The sequence below is a fragment of the Amyelois transitella genome, chromosome 26 (genome assembly GCF_032362555.1).
Source record: "Amyelois transitella isolate CPQ chromosome 26, ilAmyTran1.1, whole genome shotgun sequence".
NCBI classification, from domain to species: Eukaryota; Metazoa; Arthropoda; class Insecta; order Lepidoptera; family Pyralidae; genus Amyelois; species Amyelois transitella.
This window is the reverse complement of record NC_083529.1, coordinates 6,108,857-6,134,511: the sequence shown is the minus strand read 5'-3', so window position 1 is coordinate 6,134,511 and position 25,655 is coordinate 6,108,857. Positions and strand designations below refer to the sequence as shown.

General features: G+C 34.1%; 1 protein-coding gene across 3 annotated transcripts in view; it reads left to right on the top strand.

Annotated features, from left to right (window-relative positions):
* Window positions 1-3,969: 3,969 nt before the first annotated feature.
* LOC106132000 (uncharacterized) overlaps window positions 3,970-25,655 on the top strand; it is a 110,970-nt gene continuing 89,284 nt past the window's right edge. For 2 of the 3 annotated variants that reach the window (XM_060951814.1, XM_013331296.2), the window contains exon 1: window positions 3,970-4,279. The gene's annotated coding sequence lies outside the window, so the exon portion shown is untranslated. Of the gene's footprint in view, window positions 4,280-17,711; window positions 17,754-25,655 lie in introns of all 3 variants that reach the window. The other variant, XM_013331297.2, reaches the window with a different exon arrangement.

Below are 25,655 nucleotides of genomic sequence, written 5' to 3'. Positions count from 1 at the left end.
CAATCTTGAGGGCTTCAATGATGCCCAAAATAACTATTCCACGCGGACGAAGTCGCGAGCGCAGCTAGTTAATTAATAATTAATCATAATAAAATGTGATAATTCAATCGTTTCTACTGTCTTCTCTTCCACGCTGCAGAATGAAAAGAGCCATTTTGTCTTTATGGCCTGGAGAGGAGCCCGGGGTCCATTCATTTCAACTAAATCAATCAATTTTAAACTAAACGTGGCCATTCAGTCCTTTCAAGACTGTTGGCTCTGTCTACCCCGCAAGGGATATAGACGTTAACATATGTATGTATGTATGTTTAAAGTAAACTCTTGTATAGTGTTTGTGTCAGTACAATAGGTAGGTAGGTCAAAAAACTCTTCTTCAAAATCATACAGATTAAATTAAAATATATTTCAGTCCCTGTCATTGACCTCTAAAAAATAGTAAATTAGCGAATTCATACTAAGTAGTATGATATCATTAATAACTGGATAATATAAATTGCTTAATACGTTATGTGTGTTTAAGGAAGCGTAAATAATTAAGATGAGAAACTGAGTAGGTATATAAGCACAATAAATTCAAACTGGTAGAGTTGCTGGTCATTTGGAGAGTATGAATGAAAGCAGGTTGACTAAGCAGATATACAAGGAGACTGTGGAGGAAAAGGTCGGAGTGGGAAGGCCTAGACGAACGTATCTTGATCAAATTAAAGACGTCCTGGTAAAGGGTCAGGTCAAAAGTACCCGAAACTGCCGAGCTTGCATGAAGAGAGTTATGAATTTGGATGAAGCGAAGGAAGTATGCAGAGATCGTGGCAAGTGGAAAGAGGTAGTCTCTGCCTACCCCTCCGGGAAAGAGGCGTGATTTTATGTATGTATGTAGGTATGTATGGTAGAGTAAAAATTCGTAAAAAAAATTACATTATTATTTATTTATATTTTATTTTTACATAATCTATATAAGATGTCATTTCTGCCTAACCCTCCGGGAAAGAGGCGTGATTTTGTGTTTATATGCATGTTATTTGCAGTATAAAAATACTTAAATTCCCTTGTGTAAGAAATCACAGATGACTTAAACTTCTGAGATGTGAATAATAATCTTTTTAAATCCCTATAAAATATAAAATTTGTGGCGATTTAGTAAAACTTCATAGGTAAGAGAAATGAGAGATAATTACGAAATTGATAGAATACAGACAAATTTTATTTGGACTAGTTTTCCAAGTAAAAAGTGGTGGTGGGTTTAGCTATGGACAGCTGCTGGATCCAGCAAGTAGCCGCTTAGGATAGCGTGCTACTTGGTGAATGCTGATGTGTCCAAAGATGAAGACTAGTAGGATGCGTGCGGAGACGGGAGACCAAAGTGGCACTATGTAACAAATTACTTGCTCAAAAGTAAGCTTTTTCAGACAAGGAAATTTAAAGTAGTTAGATTTAAACTATAATATTAGTTTGGGTTAATATTATCAACATGACAAAAAAGCAAAGTCCATGACCATAATTCGTTTATACCTAAAATGCCAACTCGCTCAAACCACTCGCCCTACACTCGTGCAGTGTGAACTCCCCAAATGAGATGGGAACCTTAGTAAACACTGTTTGTTTTACTCGCACCGGAAATACCAAAGTTCTTAACTGACATGGCAAATGTGAACTTTTAAATAACATTTGAGAGTTAAATCTTCTGTATACTAAACGCCTAAAGCTTTTTTGGTCATGACTATCTTTCTTGTGCCGTGTGGTATCCGGCACTAAAAGAAAAAGGAATAGGACCACGCCATCTCTTTTCCATGGATTTTGTATAAGGCGACTAAGGGATGGACTTACAAACTTGGGATTCTTCTTTATAGCGATGGGCTAGCAACCTGTCAATATTTAAATCTCAATTCTATCATTGAGCCAATCTGCTGGGTGTGGCGTATCGTTATATTCAAAACTGTTGGCTCTGTCTATCCTACAAGGGATTATATTTATGTATATAATATCTTCCTGGTGGCAATCCCGTTTATATCCTGACCATTCTGGACAGGAGCACGGGACGCGCCTTTTGTCTATGAACCTGGATTGTGTAAGTTAGGCAATAGGGTCTTACATGAAGCGTCTCCCGTCTGACACCTCCTCTGCAGGCGAACCTAACCCGTATTGGAGCATATAGAACACGTCCAGTTGCCTGAATATACAGCTACCAGGAAACTGAGGAATTAGCGAGTGACTCATACCTAAAAAAATCAATAATAAAAACGTGATCCTCAAACACAATACCAAACGTGTAGAATCAAATTTTTTGCACAAAAATGGTTGGTCTTAAATCGTGCATGCATAATTTTTGATAGCAATAGGATTTATTTTCGGACAGATAAAAAAATGCAGGTATGACGTAATGTTTTGAAAATGTAAAAAGTAACATAATACTAGGCTCCTTCTAGGCTTCCTGGGTTTATCGCTTTAACTTATTTTTTCAGGTTGCTAGCCCATTTCCTAAAAGAAGAATCCCAAGTTTATTAGCCTATCCCTGTAACTTAAAATGTGATCTGTGTAAAATAAGGTAAGTAACAAATATTCTTAATTAATCTTAATGTCTTACAGACGATTCGAAAAGGTATTTGACCCAAAAATGAGTGGGATATTGTAAACCCATAATTCCATTTAAAATTCTGACAGGTTCATAATCAACAATTTCCTTTGTAACATAACATTTAGGCCGCCATTTTGGAAGGCTTTGTTTTTTTAGGTATTTTAAAGCTAACCTGCACATTTCGGATTTAGACGACTGGATGTGTTACTATAATTCACCGCAGAATAGGACCACTCCATTTCTTTCTCACGAATAAAGAGCTAATAGTCTTAAAAAGACTAATAGGCCACGTTCAGCTATTTAGCTTAATGATAGAATCTAGATTCAAATAGTGACAGATTGCTAGCCCATCGCCTAAAAGAAGAATCCCAAGTCTATAAGCCTATCCCATAGTTTTTACCCTTCTTAAGGGATAAAGACGTGATTATATTATGTATGTATGTATGTTTAACATTAACCTCCTTTTAAATTAAAATCGACAGCCATTGATTTACTGCCGAATGCAATCTACAATCAGAGTTTAATGCACTTGGGGATTTCGGGAAATGAGATTTTAACTCTCTTTAATTTATGTTTAACTGGATGACATGATTCAAGCTCTCTCGGCACTTCAGATAAATATACGTATCTCTTCTTTATACTTGCTGCTGAATGTGGCCTATCAGTCTATTCAAGACCGTTGATTCTGTTTACCCCGCAAGGGATATAGACGTGACTATATGTATGTATTAAAATTCAAAACTTTTAAACATTATTATGGAACACTTCAACATCACTTAATAATAGTCACATCTTTTGGTTTCACAACATTGGTTGACGTCAAATTAATGACTTAAAACAATGTTTACTGCCGCTTCCAAAGCGGCAGTGGAGAAGAAGCGGTGTCAAACTGCACTGCAGCATTTTCTTCAACAACAACTTCACAACTATCCAAACTTAGAATAAAAATGTGGACGAGAAAGTAAATTATTGTTATTTATTCTAAGAAGTTTTTCTTTAACTGAATAAAAATTATATCTGCGAATGAAACTATACAATTTAAAATCTTGAAAATAAATATGAGTCAAGTAAAAAAAAAATTAAGTTGATAAGGAATTCCGTCCTTAATTACTCAAATATCTTTGGTGGAATTAATTAGTTTCGAATATTTTCTCAGAAGGCCTTTAGGCAATCTAGATCAGAAAGAATGAGCGAAGTCTGCACTTTAAGACATACCAAAACGAGAAAACAAAAATCCGAAATTCCAATTAAAAGAATCTAGATATAAATCTCACACTTATTGCCTAAACGTTGAGAGAGAGAGAGGAAATATAACCAACAAAACTTTTGCCTAAAGCCAACCGGTCTTCTGTGACTAACTTCAGTTCAATGCATTTCATTACTCCATCGCGAAGGTCAACCGAACGATCGGACCAGATGCTCTCAGACTCTCGCAGCGACAACACGTCTGCCGCGTCCAAAACTTTAAACTTTTACGCTAATCGAGACACAAGTTTTTTTACAAATCATAACAGTAAAAACATTATGTGTTGAAAATCATAAATTTCCATCAGTGCCTTGTATTTTCACTTCGTTATTCGTGTTAAGTAGAAAGTAAGCATTGACAGTTCTTTCTACACAAACAGTGTTCATGTAATATATAGTTCTATAACGTGTTGTGCTTATGTGAGGTATTTGAACTGTACTTGGAAACTTTTGGCTTGTAAGGTGAGTGTTTTCGCCATTTCCTTCATTGTCACCTTCAATGTGATCAATTTCTCTAATCTCATTCGTTGATTCGTCAAAAACTGATTTCACATTATCGCGTCTTAAAAAGTGATAAGTCAAAACAGGTTATGTGCAAGAACCTAAAATTATAGAATTTACAGTTGCAGGCAGACGACGACAATTATAAATAACTAAACGCCACTTTTTATAACCTAACGTTTCAATTTTTTTTTCTTTTTAATAAGAAATTGAATGTTGCCAGTAATTTTGCTGAACGTAATCATTATGAGCGAAGTTTTCATTTTAACTAAGAGGATGTTCAAGTTTTATTTTTATCGCTGGCTGCATAGCCGGCTTGTTTTTTTTTTAAGATCTATACAGCCTTGGCTTTGCCTGCTTATTGCATTTGTTGACGTGCCTCCAGTGGAAGTTTTATTACTTATGGATGGGAAAGTTGATAGTATATTGCACTTAAAATGATGTATTTTCACTTCTGTTTTTGAATGTGAATTTATATCTGCACTTATAGACTTTGTTAAGTCAAGTAAAGTCTTTGTATATTGGAATGCAGTTTTAGAAAATATATGTGAATTTGTAGGTCTACTCAGCTTTTTATGGAATATGATGCTTGAATTTATATTGGAAAATTGTTCAAACTCGACGTCAATACTAAATGAAAATATTGTTTTATGTGATGAATTCTCATGTTATCGCATTTTCTACAAACATACCTTAATTATTATTATTTTTTTACTTCGATTATTACTTTCTTTATTACTTATAAATATAAGACTTAATTAAAATAAACTCAAATTAAAACTAAACATTTCATCACGTTAAAAAAATTGTTTCATTCGTCGACTTTAATTTCATTAATGAGGGGGAATGAGTTTTCAGTGAAATTTTTGTATAATTTTCCCATCTGTAAACTCATTTTACCTACCTATTTTATTATAACATCATTGGCTCTAAGGACAATTACTTAAATAAAATATTTTTTTTTGGTAGATACCTACCTACTCCAAGATGATTTATAATAAATTTTTACATGTAATATTTCTCATACTTTCAAATGATGAGATAAATGTGATATAATTAATTTTATAAAGAATAGGTAGGTATATATGTATTAAGATTCACATATATTTTATTATTTAAACAAAACAAAAACAAAATAAAATTGACTTACAAAAAAAACTAAAAAGAAAAAGGTACACAAAATCTAAAAAAAAAACAATTTCCAATAAAATATAATATTTGTTTTTGTATAGGTCATGTTGTAACCATCCAAACTCAACTTTCATATCTATTGTGATGTTTGTTACGTATAAATTTATCATTTGTCATTGCAGATAGAAGAAAAATAAATGAAAGTAACACACAAAACAAACTGTTTATGTATAAAAATAAATACATTTTTGTTTGTGTAATAATAATATTTTAAATTTAATTTTTATCGTATAATTATTTAAATAAACAGTTTAAAAAAAAAATACTTAAAAAAAAATCAAAAAAAAATTCTCTATTGTCGAAATTAATTTACAGTTTAACGCAGTAAGTACCTTTCACCGGCAAATGTTTACAAAAATTGAATCAACGATCAAGATTGCACAAGACGAGTGCACAGGGGTCAATGAACCCTATTACTTGATGCCAAAGTGAGATACCATCCTACAATGATTTATTATAACGATAATAATCTTAACATCGGTCTGATTTTGGGAATGCTAAACGGTCGAGGTGTGTCGTAATAACTTTTAATTTTTTATCTTCTTCTTCCTTCTTGCTTTATCCCGGTTGCATCCTCACCTCTCTGGAGAGGAGCCCGGGGTAAACCTTTGACCATGAATCCTAGATTGGGTGAGTTGGGTTTTTACACGAACCAACTCCCATATGACCTCCTCAACCTTTGCAGGTAAGCCTAACCCGAATTGGATCCATGGTTGCCAAAATTTTTCAATTCGAACCAGTAGTTCCTGAGATTAGCGCGTTCAAACAAACTCTTCAGCTTTATAATTTTAGTATATAGCCTAAAGCCTTCCTCGATAAATGGTCTATTCAACACAAAAATAATTTTTCAATTCGAACCTTTTCAAAACCTCGAAATTTTTCAATTTTTTCAAGTAGTTCCTGAGATTACATACATACATACATAAAATCACGCCTCTTTCCCGTAGGGGTAGGCAGAGACAACCTCTTTCCACTTGCCACGATCTCTCCATACTTCCTTCGCTTCATCCACATTCATAACTCTTTTCATGCAAGCTCGGCGGTTTCTGAGATTAGCGCGTTCAAACAAACAAACAAACTCTTCAGCTTTATAATATTAGTATAGATGGCAACTACTGATACCCAGTACTGATGAACACCTGGAAAGTGACTAGTGTTGATTATAATTCATTTGCATGACATTCACATAATTAACTTAGGTCATTGGTCTCGGAAACTAGTGTTTCTTGTCGGATGACCTAAGCATATCCTGAATGTAAGTAATGTGCCGTGTGGTTCCCGCCATCAAAAGAAAAAAAGAATAGGACCACTCCATCTCTTTCCCGTGGATGTCGTAAAAGGCGACTAAGGGATAGGCTTATGAACTTGGGATTCTTTTTTTAGGCACCTATAGGAAAAAAGAATAGGACCACTCCATCTCTTTCCCATTGATATCGTGAAGAGACTAAGAAATAGGTTTAAAAACTTGGGATTCATCTTTATGATGGTTATGATGGACTAGCAACCTGTCACTATTTGAATCTCAATTCTATACATACATATAATCACGTCTTTATCCCTTGTGGCCAAAAGCCAAAAGTCTTAAAAATACTGATAGGCCACGTTCAGCTGTCTGGCTTACTGATAGAATTGAGATTCATATGAAGTGATAGGTTGCTAGATCGTCGTTTAAAATAAGAATCCCAAGTTCATAAGCCAATCCCTTAGTCGCCTTTTACAACATCCATGGGAAAGACATGGGGTGGTCCTATTCTTTTTTCTATTGGTGCCGGGAACCAAACGGCACTTCTGTCATTAAGCCAAACAGCTGAACGTGGCCTACCGTTATTTTTAAGACTATTGGCTTTGTCTTCCCCACAAGGGACTATATGTGTGTATTTATATGTAATTATCAATCAATATGTACATATGTATGTATGTATCAATCAATGTTTCACATGCATGATAGCTTCGTCATACTCAGAAATCGTGTTCTATTCAGGCCATTTTGAGGTCAAGATAACCAATGAATGATTTCCTATGATGATCATATCATTACATCATTCGATTGTATCGGCTTTTCATTATATATATATATAATATACAATTCAATGTTTGTTTTTTCAGTATCTATTCTTTAACTATCTGACCTAGACAACGCGTGGCTTAGTAACAGTATTCAAACGATAGATTTACTAGTTAGACACACATATAGTCACGTCTATATCCCTTGCGGGGTAGTCAGAGCCAACAGGCTTGAAAAGACTGAAAGGCCACGTTCAGCTGTATGGCTTAATGATAAAATTAAGATTTAAGTAGTGACAGGTTGCTAGCAAATCGTCTAAAAGAAGAATCCCAAGTTTATAAGCCTATCCCTTAGTCGCCTTTAACAACATCTATGGGAACGAGACGGAGTATAATGCTATTTAATTTTGTGTACATTTAATTGTGTGTAATAAATAAAATGATATATTAATGACAAGCAGTGCCCGCGACTTCGTCCGCGTGGAATAGTTATTTTGGGCATCATTAAAGCCCTCAAGGATGAATCATTTTCCCCGTTTTTTTTTTCGCATTTTCCATTATTTCTTTGCTCCTTATAGTTGCAGCGTGATGTTTTATAGCCTAAAGCCGTCCTCGATAAAAGGTCTATTCAACGCAAAAATATTTTTTTCTTTCTGAAACCAGTAAAGTTCCAGAGCTTAACGCGTTCAAACAAACAAACTACACATGATGACATAGAGTTTATGAAAAATTTCGTCATTAACCGTGCATCAGCGAGGTCAAGTTTGCGTATAGAATTTCCTATTAATAATTAATTTACGTCATGCTACTGTGGTTTTTTATTGGAATTGGTTTTATACACTCATTGATTTTAAGATTCATCACTCTTTACTAAGAAATAATCATCTTTTCCTTTTAATCATAGTTCTTCTTGTATTTCCCATAATCCAATGGACTAGTTAAAGAGTTTTAAAAGAAAAAAATGTGTACGAAATATACCGTCGAGCTTGCACGAAGAGAGTTATGAATGTGGATGAAGCGAAGGAAGTATGCAGACATCGTGGCAAGTGGAAAATTGTTGTCTCTGCCTTTCCCTTAGGGAAAAAGGCATGATTTTATGTATGTGTACGAAATAAATAAATAATAGTTTAAAAAAAAAACTAAAAAACTACGCTTTTATTGCTAATCGAACTAGAAAATAAAAATTAATGACAAAGGAATTATAAAAAAGTAGTAGCAAGTCGAACAATCAGTTATAGTCAATTACCTCCGATTAAAATTATAACAAAATGAAATTTATAAACAAAACAATTTAAATCAGAGTAAAAAGCGTGGGGTGCTTGATGTAGTAAATATTAAAATCATTCTTATTAGCATATATTTATGACAAGAGAGTTATGAAAATGAAGTAAAATTTTTATTTTCTATTTTTTAGTTTGATTAGCAATAAAAGCGTAGTTATTTAGTTTTTTTTATTCGATTATTTTTTGGAAGTTAATACTTCTAGTATAACTATCTTACTAGAAAAGACTTTCGCAACCATGCGCCCATCGCCGGAGGTTTTCACAACTAACTTTCTTAAAGTTACACGTGGCCTGATTGGATCATCTGTCTCTCTTACTCTCCTACGAAGGATCTAAAAATGAATTTATTAATCCTGGCAGTTTTTGATAATGAGAAACTCTTATCAAAATATTGCATTGTCATCGGTCCTTGATACGTGTGCAAAGTTCCAAGTTGATCAGACGTTTAGAAACCAGTGAAAATTAAGCTCAAAGATTCCGTTACATACATACATACAACCCAAGCTAATAAAAGCGTAGTAAAATGGACACTGACTGACTGAGTGTGGTTCCCGGAACTTTGGAATAGGATCTTTCCCATTGTTGTCGTAAAAGGCAACTAAGGGACAGGCTTATAAACTTGGGATTCTTCTTTTAGGCGACAGACCAGCAACCTGTCTCTATTTGAATCTCAATTCTATCATTAAGTCAAACAGCTGAACGTGGTCTATCAGTCTTTTTAAGACTGTTGGCTGAGTCTACCCCGCAAGGGATATAGACGTGATTAAATGTATGTATGTATTATAAAGGATTACATTAGATTTCATAATTGCGCAGATAAGTTATTAGATTTGTGTCAAGTACTAGAAATTGGGTCTTTCACGCGCACATCGATAAGTGTCGATAAAATGCATCTTATCTGTTTATCTTTGACACACTTTCTCGGAAACGTTTCGTCGGCGCCAAAACAAGTGATATCACAATTTTATTCAGATAGTGATGATGTTTAATCCGTTTCAACTGAATAACACGCTTTATTCCCCGGAGGGATAGGTAGAGACTATATTAAGGCGGTCATCCACATTCCTCTTTGTACTCAGTATACGCCCCCATTAATCTTGATAGAAATTTATCAATGGGGGTGGTGGGGTGCTCATAACAAGGCAGAAGCTATTGCCGACCATAATTCATTTCACTCTTCACTCTTCTTCTCTCTCCTGACTTTAGTCCCGGTTGCATCATCACTGTCACTATTTGGATCTCAATTCCATCATCAAGCCGAGCAGCCGAACGTAGCCATTCAGTCTTTTCGGGACTATTGGCTCTGTCTACCCCGCAAGGGATATAGACGTGACCATATGTATGTAGTATGTACATACATAGCTTTGAACAAAATGCTGACGGATTACGATACACATTACACGCCTCGCGAAAATACACGAAGCAATTATGAATACATACATAAATACATACATATGGTCACGTCCATATCCCATGGTGGGTAGACAGAGCCAACAGTCTTGAAGACTGAATGGCCACGTTCAGCTATTTGGCTTAATGATAGAATTGAGATTCAAATAGTGACAGGTTGCAAGCCCATCGCCTAAAAGTCGCCTTAGTCGCCTTTTACGACATCCATGGGAAAGAGATGGAGTGGTCCTATTCTTTTTTTTATTGGTGCCGGGAACCACACGGCACTATGAATTGAATCACAAAACTGAACAGGTTAAGTAGAATACCAGTAGGTATATAACCAGGTTTCTGACCACTGAGATCCCGGAACGCCAGGATGAATGGGTCAAGCTATGTTAATTGCATCAATTTGAATAAAACATCCGCATTTTCATAGCTAACTGTATGTGGATATGCAAAAATTGGTAGTTAACTTTGGAATTTATTTGATTGTGATTGCGTAGGGATAATTAATGTCTTAGTAGTTGAGTGCCGTCTGGTTCCCGGCACCAGTACAAAAAAGAATAGGACCACTCCATCTCTTTCCTATGGATGTCGTAAAAGGCGACTAAGGGATTACAAACTCGGGATTCTGTTTTTAGGCGATGGGGTAGCAGCCTGTCACTGTTTGAATCTCAACTCTATCATTAAACCAAATATCTGAAAGTGGCCTATCAGTCTTTTCAAGACTGTTGGCTCTGTCTACCCCACAAGGGATATAGACGTGACCATATGTATGTATGTAGTTAATAATTCGTCTAAGAATTCAATTTATTTATCATCTTATCATAAAAAAGGACACTTCTGGCAGACATTGCGCATTGTAAATCGTTGTGTATAAATATATAACTCAGTTGATTTAATAGCAAATAAAGATTTCTTTCGGTATTTTTAATAGATTTACATTACATTACATCTTACAAACTTAAACAAACTTAAAAATCATCTTGAAACCCCTTGATATTTAAATCATTCTTTTTTTATATTAAAATAACACTTGCCAGTGCTAACAAGAACAAAAATAACGAAAGCTACTTTTATTTTATTGTTTTTTTATGATTAGTATTTATAATCAATTTGTTAGGTTAATATATGTGTAGGTTTATGATTTTAGTACATAGGTATATTATCATACTTAAGTTATGTTGATATATCATTGTATATTTGTTTACTACAAAAAGTTATTATAAAATATATATAGCATTATAAGTACAGTGCACGAGCTAATTGATACCTATTCGTGCTCAACGGATAAATTTGCAAAAGTAGCATTATTTGTAATTAGCTATAGTATTTAAATGTCTTATTGTATGTTTTATTATATTTGTTTTGTTTCGCTATCGCAGTGGATTTCTGTAATGATAGTTTAAATAAATAAAATATAAATATATACGGGACAAATTACACAGATTGAGTTAGCCTCCAAGTAAGTTCGAAACTTGTTTAACAAGATACTAACTTAACGATACTCTACTTTATAATAAATACTTACTTTATGAGTTATAAATAAAAATAAAGAAAGACATTATGTACTTATTATAATACTTTACTAATTTACATTTATATATTTAATGCTGTTTTTTAAATATTAATATAAGGTACGACTATAATTACGTCGCGAAGCGCAACGCAACTCTTGCGCAACTTTCACACGCAACTGTCATGGAAATTGCTTGATCAGATCATTTTCTTGACTTTCGAGTCATTGACTGACCAATGTTTGCATGTTACATACATATAATCACGTCTATATCGCTTGTATATTATGGTGTTTTTAACATCAAATTTGCACAGAGGTAGATAATCTTGGTAGTTTAAAATTCTTAGTCGAACCCTCTTGTCAGTGTGGTCGTGGTTGCGCAGACGAGGTACACGGAAAGGTTCATACATACATACATACATATTATCACGCCTATTCCTATCCCTAGCGCGGTACACAGAGCCAACAGTCTTAAAAAGACTGATAGGCCACGTTCAGCTGTTTGGCTTAATGATAGAATTGAGATTCAAATAGTGACAGGTTGCTAGCCCATCGCCTAAAAAAGAATCTCAAGTTTGTAAGCATATCCCTTAGTCACCTATTACGACATCCATGGGAAAAATATGGAGTGGTCCTATTATTTTTTGTACTGGTGCCGGGAACCCCACGGCAATTGAATTATGAAATACGTCAATAAGTGATACCTTGTATCCAAAATTGAGAATTGAAGCTGAAACTGTACTCAACATTGACCTTATAAATTAACAATCTTATAACACCCCTCGTTTTTAAGCTGTGAGTTAAAAAGGTGGGCCTTGTCAAACCACTTTCGACCATTTTATAGCGAGTGTGAAATGCGTAGCCGCTAAACAATTGGACTCGAATTGAGGTCACATTCATTCGAGATTGCTTTTTAGATGTATTTGAATGTCATTGACGGCCTCTGTGGCGCAGTAGTGCGCTTGTCTGTGACACCGGAGGTCCCGGGTTCGAATCCCGGCCATGGCATAATGTGAAACGAACTTCTCTGATTGGCCTGGGTCTCTTATAATATAAATATAATATAATATCGTTGAGTGAGTATCTCGTAACACAAGTCTCGAACTTACTTCGAGGCTGACTCTATGTGTCAAAAAAAAGTCATTGCCGGATTCCAGACTGGCCCTTTGCCATAGTCTTTTTTGAGCCTTGGAGGCGCAGAGATAGTATATGATGAGATGGTTTTAAGATGCAAGATGGATGTGTGATGATGATGTTTTTAGATCCATGCAGTTGTAATATGGTTTTGGGATTGAGATAATGTGTCGTGTGGATCCCGGCAGCGCCGTGTTGTTCCTCTGGCACCAATAAAAATAGAATAGGACCACTCCATCTCTTTCCCGTGGATGTCGTAAAAGGCGACTAAGGGATAGGCTTATAAACTTGGGATTCTTCTTTTAGGCGTCGCGCTAACAACCTGTCACTTTATATAAATCTCAATCTATCAGTGAGCTTAACAGCTGAACGTGGTCTATTTTCAAGACTGTTGGCTCCGTCTACCCCGCAAGGGATAGACATGATTATATGTATGTATGTAACCAAACACAACGGTCTCCGTCACATTTGTCACATAAAGGACATTAGTGGGTCACTGACGTCACAAGTACCTACCAGAAGTACCGATAAACATTGTTTGGCGAACCGGGCCACATCTTGCAATGAACCTGACATACATACATACATTTAGTTGACTTGTATTTTAAAAAAAAAGTACCTACTGACATTAATAAATATAAATATATACGATATATATGTGCCGTGTGGTTCCCGGCACCAATAAAAAAAAGAATAGGACCACTCCATCTCTTTCCAATGGATATCGTAAAAGGTGACTAAGGGATGAGCTTACAAACTTGGGATTCTTTTTTAGGCGATGGGCTAGCAACCTGTCACTATTTGAATCTCTATTCTATCATAAAGCCAAATAGCTGAACGTGGCCATTCGGTCTTTTCAGGACTGTTGGCTCTGTCTAGCCCGCAAGGGATATAGATGTATGTATGTACATTAATAAATATAAATACCTATATACGAGACAACAACAGTCTTGAAAAGACTGAAAGGTCACTTTTAGCTGTATGGCTTAATGATGGAATTGAGATTGAAATAGTTACACTAGCTAATCGCCTATAAGAAGAATCCCATGTTTATTAGCCTATATCCCTTAGTCGCCTTTTACGACATCCGTGGAAAAGAGATACCTACGAGTGGTTCTATTGTTTAGTGCCGGAATTACTTAACTTTTAACTTAATAATGTACAAAATTACTGAAATTTATTTATAAAGTTCTTCAAATATATAATAGAGTTATAATGAAAAAAAAACTCTTGCGCAATTGCAAATGTAACTTCCTACTCTCAACAAGAAAAAAATGCTTATCAAATTATAACCATCCTTTTGTGTATGTACCTATATACCTTAAAAAATCCATATGATTGTTCATTACAATTTACATATACAATTTTATATTAAAAAAATATATGTATATTCTTGTGGGCGTATCAAATTGAAGAATAGACAGACAGACAAATTGATTGATGTATCGAAATGTATAATGATAAATGATGAACGAATGATATCATTCGGCCTCAGCTATTGTTTTTATTTATTTATTTTTTAGGTTATAAATTTATAATAAGCCGTGTTTAATCGCCTTCAAAAAAAAAAGGTGGTTAGCCAGTATGTCAAGATTCTCTCGCGTTCCGCTGAGCCGATTTCGATGAGGTTTTCAGGAAAGTATTTGTTGCACTCAGAAATTTAACCTGTCTACCCCGCAAGGGATATAGACGTGCAAATATGTAAAGCGACATAGGCACGCAGACAAATTTACTACATACACATACATACATAATGGTCACATCTATATCCCTTGCGGGGTAGACAGAGCAAACAGTCTTGAAATGAATAGCCACGTTTAGCTATTTGGCTTAATGATAGAATTGAGATTCAAATAGTGACAGGTTGCTATCCCATCGCCCAAAAAGAATTCCAAGTTTGTCAGCCTATCCCTTAGTCGCCTTTTACGACATCCATGGGAAAGAGATGGAATGGTCGTATTCTTTGTTGTATTGATGCCGGGAACCACACGGCACTCACAAATTTACTACACACTAATTTACATTACATTTCGTTAACTAGGTATGTTATACTTTTGTACAATACAAAAATTGAACTCACCTCACGCGCAGTGATAACTCATCGTAATGGGCCTTATGCCTTTTTACAATCAATCAATCAATCACTCAACCGTATCTGTACGTCCATCGAAGTACCATAAAATATGGCGTTTAGCGATAACAAAATTCAATTATTGTTTTGGGTAATACTTTTTGACTTTATACAAATTATCATGTCTATATCCGTTGCGGGGTAGATAGAGTCAACAGTCTTAAAAAGATCCAAAGGCCACATTCAGCTGTACATATTTATGATGGGATTGAGATTCGAATAGCGACAGGTTGCTAGCCCATCGCCTAACAAAAAAATCCCAAGTTTATAAGCCTATCCCTTGGTCACCTTTTATGATATCCATGTGGAAAGTCTATATTTGTAAATTGACGTCATGTGAAAATGTCGCAGTGTAGTTTGTTCCGCCGCTTCTTCTACACGTGCGCTTTGGAAGGAGTATATTAATAGCTTTAAAAACCACAACAGTACTAACTAATTCGGCCAACCGTTCTCAAACTCATTATGATGTTTACCTACTCACTAAGGCAGGGAGAACATAAGTACAGTCGGAGAGAATAAATGATACTGAAAAAGAAAGCTCACTTTTTTTTCACTATTTTTTCACTTTTTTTTTCTTCTTACCGTGGCGTGTGGTTCCCGTCACCAATAGAAAAAGAAATAAAACCAATACATCTCTTCCCCATTGATGTCGTAAAAGGCGACTAAGGGATAGACTTATTAACTTATAAACTTTGGATTCTTCTTTTAGGCGATGGCCGTTAACAACCTGTCACTATTTGAATCTCGATTCTATCATTAAGCCAAACTTGGCCTATCAGTCTTTCTGATGTAAAAGTGACTATATGTATATGTATTTAAACCAAAGACTTAAACCAATTGAATAGAATACGTAAATAAAGAATATGTATTCAGACCAATAGTGTAGTTTGTTCCGCCGCTTCTTCTACACATGCGTTTTGTAAACGGTAGTAGATATTTAGATTTAAGTGATGTGACGTCATTAAGTGACCCCTTGTATACAATTTTGAAAATAATCTATTCTGTGTGCATTTTATTATGTTTAACATACATACATACATATAAGGCCACGTTCTGCTGTTTGGCTTTAAGATAGAATTGAAATTCAAATAGTGACAGGTTGCTAACCCATCGCCTAAAAGAAGAATCCCAAGTTTATAAGCCTACCCCTTAGTCGCCTTTTACGATATCCATGGGAAAGAGACGGAGTGGTCCTATTCTTTTTTCTATTGGTGCCGGGAACCACACGGCATGTTATTATATTTAAACATTTATTTATCTTGCTCTGCGCCAACGCCAATCTCCTGTTTGGTTCCCTTCCACCCAAAGGTTGACTGGAAGAGATTGCATTAGCGATAAGTCCGCCTTTGTACCATCTCTATCTGCTTCGTGCTGTTTTGTATGTTTTACTCTTATGGTGCAATAAAGAGTTTTATATATCTATCTAGTCTGTACCCTATTTCGAAGTACCTTATATTTAACAACAGAATTAAAGTAAGCTTATTATTTAATGTATTGTCAATAAAATATATTAAAAAAAACTACAAACAATTTAGTTGTCAACTGTACATTTGTAACAAACAAAGGCGCCATTAGTGCGTTAGTGAAAGTGTCACAATTGGACACTTTTCGTTATGTTTCCCAGCGGGAAGTTACTGAGCTTGGCCGTTAATTATATTTACACTAAGCTCGCTTATCTATCCTATGGATATCGTAAGAGGCGCCTATGGGTATAAGATAGATAGATAGACTCTTTATTGCACCATAAGAAAAAAAAACACACAGGTAATGAGGCTAAAGCAATCTCTTCCAGTCAACCTTAGGGTTAGAGAGGAAATTAAAATTAAGAAGATTTATTTAGAGTTAAATGTTGGTCTGTAAATATTGTTCTCTTCAAGCCAGATAGAGTGGTTTTAATCTTTTCCTATTGATGCCGGAAACCACACGGTAAACACACAACGTCAGGAATAAAAACGGTACTTATGTTCATGTTAATTCCCGTTTACATACCTGCATTTATAACTAAAGCAGTTTTCGACAAACGCCAAAAGTTTGGCTTAACAGTTATGTACTTTGAAATAATGATATGTTAAGGGAAATATATGATATATAAAATATATGCAACTAAAACGTCACTCTTCCTGTTCTAATTAAGATCTGTATATATTCTTTGAAACAAATAAATTATATATTAAATTCAATCGGGGCTTATATGTATCTAGCTGTCCCGGCAAAAGCAAGGGATAAATTAATTTTAAGCCAATGCCTGAATATGTAGTTATCGATTTGCTATGATGAATTATTAGACATCTTATTAAATTAGTATCGTAAATATCATTAATTAAAACAATCTTATTGATGAAGATAAATGTAATTATTGACATTTTGAAGTCAATGTACTTTGTTTTGCACATTTATCTTCCTTCCAGATGAATTGTACATTTTATGTAACATGACTGTTTAGCTATTAGAATAATATGTGGTAAATACGTAGTAATAAAAAATATTTAATAAGAAAAGTAAATATTGTCGTGTGGTTCTCAGCACCAAAAAAAATTCTATCATTAAGCCAAACAGCTGAACGTGGCCTATCAGTCTTTTCGAGACTGTGGGCTCTGTCTACCCCGCAAGGGATATAAGAACGCGATTGTATTTTTTTATTTTTTATATTTATCAAAACTAAAATGTCGACTTTCACAGTAAAGTTAAAAAAAAGTCTTTTGATCCATTAATTAATTTAATTATTTCTTTTTGTTACAGGTAATCCTACCATACAAACTGGTATCATCTTCAAATGCTTTAGTGAGTTAATAATATTTTTGAATAAAAAGTTTCACTATATCATTCTTCCTATTTGCAAAACAATTATAATATATTCGAACAAGCTGTGCCCGCGACTTCTTTAATAATGTTCTCCAATTTTTTTCACATTCTCCATTATTTCTTCGCTCCTAATAGTTGCAGCATGTTATATAGCCTAAGACCTTCCTCGATAAATGGTCTATTCAACACAAAAATAATTTTTCAATTAGAACCAGTAGTTCCTGAGATTAGCGCGTTTAAGCAAACAAACTCTTCAGCTTTATAATATTAGTATATGTATTATGATCGAAGAATTGATGGCATGGTTTCTAACCGACTTCAAAGATGAAGGAGACTTATAAAAATGTATTCTCTTAATAACAAAAGTGCAAAGATCGTGGTAAGTGGAAAGATGTAGTCTCTGCCTACTATTAATAATACATTTAGTTGGTTTGAATCACAGAAAACAGAAATTACATGATCGAATAATAGTCATTTAAGATAAAAACATCATCATTTACAAATTAAACCTTTAACCTTACATAATTAAATTGAATGCCATAAAAACCCAGTAACATAAATGTCACTTATCTTAACCGTAGTAATGGATTCAAAACACATGATTTGCTTGAAAATATTTGAGGTCAGAACTAAGGGTTAATGTTCTGTGATAAGGCTTCGGTCTTACTGATAACGAGTTGCTTTATAGCGTTTTTGTATTTATGCCGTTTGGTTCCCGGCACCAATAAAAAAAAGAATAGGACCAATCCATCTCATTCCCATGGATGTCGTAAAAGACGACTAAGGGATGGGATTCTTCTTTTAGGCGATGGGTTAGCAATCTGTCAACTACCTGTAAACTATTTAAATCTCAATTGTATCATTAAGCCTAACAGCTGAACGTGGCCTATTAGTCTTTTGAAGACCGTTGGCTCTGTCCGTTTTGTGACCGTTGTGTCTGTACCCCGGAAGGGATATAGACGTGATTATATGTATGTATGTATTTAATTTTTTTTAATGAATCAACGAGCTTGCACGAAGGGATTGATGAATGAAGAAAAAATGTAGTTTCAACCTATTGAAAAGTGTAGTCTTGTTTATGTTTGAAGGAAAAAAGAAATTTATAATTAAAGGTTCCTCCATATGACACACTATGTTATACGTTTCTATTGTGAATATATTAATTAAACAATAGCAACATACAAACATGATAAAATCAGTAGGAATAACTGTATTTCCACTTCTAATTATATTTTTAATTATTTGATAATATGCGTAGGTATGTTCTCGGGATATATTTTGAAATAACTTGGGACACAACACGCTTTAGAACCTTCCGCCGTAAAACACACCGAAGCCTTACTTTGTACCATTGCTAATGTACCATGGTGCGGTTAAAGATAACCATTAGAATCTCATAACATGGCCTTCAAACGACCTTGTGCAATAATTCTGTTTAATTAACTTAGCAGATTGTTTATGCAAATTATGAAAATGATTTTAATTATTTACTTATTCATGTACACAGAAAACATATAGGAATGATGAACACAAGAAACAATATCATATACATACATACAAATAATCACGTCTGTATCCCTTGCGGGGTAGACCGAGACAACAGTCTCTTACAAGATCCCAAGTTAATTAACCATTCCCTCAATCACCTTTTACGACACCCACGGGTAAGAGACGGAGTGGACCGAATATAATAAGCGTCGGGAACCACACGGCATTCTGCTTATTTCTAAAGAAATCTCTTCCAGCAAGTCCTTATTGTAAACAAAACCTTATTTTACAACTTAGTTTGGACTTTTAGCATTATCAGTACATACATATATATGCATATGGTCACGTCTATATTCCTTACGGGGTAGACAGGGCCTACGTTCCATTTCCACGTTCAGCTTTTTGGCTTTAAGATATAATTGAGATTAAAATAGTGACAGGTTGCTAGCCCATTGCCCAAAAAGAAGTTTATAAGCCCATCCCTTAGTCGCCTTTTGCGACATCCATGGGAAAGAGATGGAGTGGTCCTATTCTTTTTCTGTTAATGCCGTAAAACACACGGTACTTTAAAAGTATTTAAAAAAAAGTCACCTGAGTGAAATTACGAATACACGTATAAGTAAATAAACGCTATCAAGTTTCATGGAACAAAAAAAATCTGTTAATCTTTGTGAGAAAAACATCCGACTTGTCTCTTTACGCTCAATTTAATGTTATACCAGATTAAACGGTGTTCGTATCTGAAATACGATCTTTGTTTTCCGGATTAAAAAAAAAAATTAATGAATAAATTCATGGATAAAATTTGCTCTCAAATAAAATAAAATAAAGTTTTTAATCGACACGCTAAGAAGACGACAGAAACGGGAGATAAAATATTTGTGAAACATTTTTAACTGTTTAACAATGTAAAAATATAAATACATAATTGATAATAATGAAGAGAGTTATGAATGCGGATGAAGCGAAAGTAGTATGCAATGAAAAGTCTCCGCCTGCCCCTCCGAGAATTTATGTAGGTATGTATGAGCGATGATTATTTATAATTAATAATTATTATTTAAAATAAAATATAATACAATTTTTAATTATAAATAGAGTTTATAAGCACAGATAATAAGTTGGCTACTACATATGTTAATAAATCCGTAATCTTACCAAAAGAAATAAAATAAATGATATAATTATTTTAACTCATAATCTCTCGTTTAATTTTTAAATAAATATTAAAATTATTTATTCATTAATTTTTTCCCCATAATTTTGGTGATCCATCTGGCAACCCTACGTCCTAATGACGTCATATTCTAAAAACTCTTTTTATCTGTTTTCTGTTGTAACAAACTGTAATAAAAGGTTACCTTAAGTTCGCCGAAGGAAGGCTCACATTTTTCGGGGAATTCTTTAGTGTTTAAGATACCGTAAAATTATACTGACACCGAAATTTGGATGCTGTAATTATACCTTTCATGTTTGCCCAACTCATCAAAGGAGTGTTATGTATTTAGGTTTCGTGTGATGTGAGGTTTTTTGAATACACAAACACTCATACACAACACGTGTTCATCGTGTAGGGGGTAGGCAGATCCGGTCACCAGACTAGATGGCTATTTTATTAAATGAGAAAATTAAAAATTAATGAAAATTAATATAAATAAAATTAATACATAATTATTAAATAATATACCGGACAAATCAACAGATTGAGCTAGCCCCAAAGTAAGTTAGAGATTTGTGTTAGGAGATACTAATTCATATAAACATACATATATATTATCACGTCTTTATCCCTTGCGGGGTAGACAGAGTAAAAAAATTATCAAACAGATGAATTATTACAGTGATTTACGGACACAAGCATGTCGTGAAAAATCATTAGAAGTATCTTAAACAATATGAACGTATTTCATCACCGTAATGCGCCTTGGAACCGTCTAATTAAATGAATGGACAATGTATGAATGTATGGGAATGTTTATAATTGTGAATGAAACAAAAATGCAATCTTTTTGTGAAAATCAACGATTGTTATACCTAAACAATTTGTTAGATCTTTGTTTTTGCGATTTGCGAAACTAATCAACACTGATTCTATAATAGAAGAGAATTTTTATACAACAGAGTATCGATATTTAAAAAATATCATATCTTTCACTTCGATGAAATGGTCATGGTTAATAAATCATTATTTAAATTTTTATACCATTTTAGCGCCAACTACAAAATGCGACGAGTGGCGCTTTATTCTCGCGAGCGAAACTGCGCGTAAAAAAAAAATAAAAATTAAAAAAAAAAAATGCGGAACATTTTAGGCTCAAACTGTTATTATTTTTTTTAACCCATCAATTGAAGACCGCTTGACCTTAGTCTGGGCTTCCGTAATTTTTTATTTCGTAATTTTTTATATAATCTTATTGCGTGTTTTTAAAAAGCAATCATTTATCGATTGTCTGTCTGTTTTGATCTCAAAAACATATCATTTGATGGGAGATCTTATATTTTTGTTATGGCAAATAAGAAAATGTCTAAGATTTTTAGACTTCTCTATATGACAAAATTTCGTTTTTATTTTTTAAACTATATGAAATTTCTGTTTTCGCTTTTTTTATGACTAACCGTTGCTCGCGACAATTTTCGCTGTAAAAGTTCACTAACAATCTCGGTACATAAAAGCTGGCCAGAAAGAAGAGAAAAATTTCTATTACCGGTTTTTAAGTTGGACCAAGCCTACGCATCTGAGAGAACCGCATTAAATTCGGATCAATAGTTATCGCGTAATACGAGTACAGACATATACCTACATTATAAAACTGCATTTTTGGCTGCTTTAGATCTTATTACCTCTAGGTAGTGGTTTTACCTGAAAATAGTAGAATGTATAATATTATTAGTTCGGAAATATGGATGGTATAAATCTTACTAATATTATAAATGCGAAAGTTTGTGAGTATGTCAGGATGTCAGTATAGATGTTTGTTACTCTTTCACGTAAAAACTACTGAACCGATTATGATTAAATGGTATGTGAGTAGCTGAAGACCCAGAATAACACATATGCTACTTTTTATCCCATAGTTACCGCGGGATTGATAGGGTTTCCATGCGGACGAAGTCGCGGGCGGCCACTAGTACGCCATAATTATGTTGTCTCAAATTAAAGTTCCTACCGTAAAGATTCTATTTATAATTTGGAAACAAATTACCGACACACTTGAGAAAAAAAAAACTAAAACAAAAAAATTCCCTCGCGTAAACGTGCAGTTTTTTATTTACTTATATAATTTAAGTGATGTTTCCTACTGACAAATTTGGAACTCGTGACTAATTGTGCACCACTAAATGCGTGTTACATCCCATAGCCAATTAAATGCGGCTACTAAAACTGAGGATTTGATATATTTTATGGCTCGTGGCATGGCTCAATGTATTTCGTTAATTTAAAATTGGAATAATTAAATGCTGAATTATATTCATAGTTATATAATTTTTACTTTTTAGGGTCAATCCCTTTATACAAAGAGTATTAATGAAGATTGAGAAATTTTGTTTTTACTGTTATCTAATAAGTCTTAATTATCACATTAAATTTGTAAATTATCAAGTTAATTATTTTATCACAATTAGTTGTAAAAAATAGTAATCATATTTTTATCAAACAATTTATGCATTATAATGATTCACTTAATCTTAAATTAATTACGTCGACTTAATTTAATTACAGGTATGTAAAAGATGATTTTAAGTTTCAGATAGGTGGATATGAAAATCTTGAAGTTTACAACGAAATAAAGAAAAATGTTATGATTTTACTCCGTACTCTCCTCTCCGGTAATAGTCATTTTTAAATTTCAGAACAAAAAAAAGCAACATAAATTTTTTACTCAGTTCAAAAGCATTTTTTCTTAATTCCTCAGTTTTTGTGGTCCTCGAATTGACCGTGACGGCGTTAACCTTAGCCGCATAGGTTGGAAAAACAATGTTGGTGCATTAGGAGACTATGACGTCACCACATCAATAGACCATCATTAAATTATACGGAAGATTAGCGTTTATTTTTTTCCTGTGAAAAAAAAAAACTAGCTTCTAAATGAATTGGTTAATTAAGTAGCATTATTATTTTTAGTAACATTATGACTATTCTACTAATATTTATATGCGTTAGTTTGTATGTCAGTATGGATGTTTGTTACTCTTTCTCGCAAAAGTACGTGTAATTGAATTTGACGGCCTCTGTGGCGCAGCGGTAGTACGCTTGTCTGTGACACCGGAGGTCCCGGGTTCAAATCCCGGCTAGGGCATGATGAGAAAAGAACTTTTTCTGATTGGTCTGGGTCTTGGATGTTTATCTATATAAGTATCATCACTACATAGTATAAAACAAAGTCGCTATTTTAGTCTGTATGCTTAAATCTTTAAAATTACGCAACGGATTTTGATGCGGTTTTTTGTAACAGGTAGAGTGATTCAAGAGGAAGGTTTTTATGTATAATAACATTTATAATTTTGCACCCGTACGAAGCCGGGACGGGTCGCTAGTATAATATATAATTTACAAACAAACCTACAGATATTCTCAACAGACAGATCGATCATACAATCAATAACTAACGGCTTTTATAATGAATTGAAGCTAAATGACACAGTTTGATAACAATGTTATTGATAGTGTACAAAGTTGCATTTCAATTGCCCAATACAATCTCTCTATAACTGACTGATTGTTGATAAATGAACTGAACATACATACATATAATGACGTCTATATCCCTTGCAGGGCAGACGCAGCCAACAGTCTTGAAAAGACTGATAGTCCATTTTCAGCTGTTTTGATCAATGATAGCTTATCCCTTAGTCGCCTTTAACGACATCCAAGGGAGAGAGATGAAGTGTACTAAAATGTTATTAAATCTTAAAAATCAGAATCGTATCTTATTCTACTAAAGTTAGGAGGAATTAATATGAATAAAAGTGAATGATGATTTTGAATGAAACAAAACAAGTAAGCAGTACGATGCAGGGATCATGTCGGGGTAAGGCACTATGAAAATACAACCACTTCTAACAGAAAATACACGAGTCGACTCCAAATTTCAACATACATACATATGGTCACGTCTATATTCCTTGCGGGGTAGACAGAGCCAACAGTCTTGAAAAGACTGAATGGCCACGTTCAGCTGTTTGGCTTAACGATAGAATTGAGATTCAACTAGTTTCTCAACGCGATAATTCAAGTATGCAAATGATTTAATCCCTTACCACGTTTCATAAACTCACAAACTTATCGCTTCTAACCATAAACTCACTGATTCGGACAGAAATCCTTTCCAACCGGTTGCTTAACTATGAAACGATCAATAATTTAAGAGTTAAGTAGTTCTAATGCTAAATATTGGTATAAATTTCGTCATTAAGTTAGAGGATTACTGTCAACGTTGTTTCTGCCACGGTATTTATTGACAAATTGGTAAGTAATATTGATTAGACGTATAACTAGGTACATAGTATTTCGTGTCCACATGAAATACTCTCTCAATTATCAAGTTGAGATTAATTATGTAACTTTTTTTAAATATGACATACATAAAATCACGCCTCTTTCCCGGAGGGGTAGGCAGAGACTACCTCTTTCCACTTGCCACGATCTCTGCATTTTAAATATGACTTTTCAATATTTGCAATTTGAAACTAGAAAAACTGTGTAAGTCGTTCTAGTTTCAAATCACGCGTATACGGATTTCTCTTGAGTCGGGAGGGTATTTAGTACCTTTAAGCCTTTTCACTCATTTCGGTAATCGCTGCACCTATTTATTTATGTATATTGTTTATTTATTGTAGTTTTAATGTATGTTCATTACAATTATTTTATTTTATATTTTGTGTAGGTATAAATTATTTAGTTTGACCCCACATAAAGTTCTCTGTCAGACCCAATGGTTGACTCGTGGACAGAAAATGCTTTTAGCATTAAGTCCGCCAATTGTATTTGGTGCAATGCTCTGTCTACCCCGTACAGGATAAAGACGTGATTGTATGTATGAATATGTGTTTATGACGTTGCAACAACTAATTATAAGTTTACCATAACACCCTTGATGAATTTATGTTGTAAGTCGAACCCATTTTAATATTAAAGCTATCATAGATAGTCGGGTGCCATTAAGGTCAGGGAAGTCACGATGTCATTTATCAGTAACTGGACTAGCTTTCAAAACAAAAGAATTTAAGGCGGTGTACATACATTCGGCTTACCATTTATTGCTAACTAGCTTCCACCCGCGTGTTTGCTCGCAAATGACTTTTACATTGTACCTACTTACTGAGTTTATTTTTTATTGATGTGTTTTTTACTAATGTGACGTTTTCTTTAAAAACATTAGTAGCTTCTTGTTC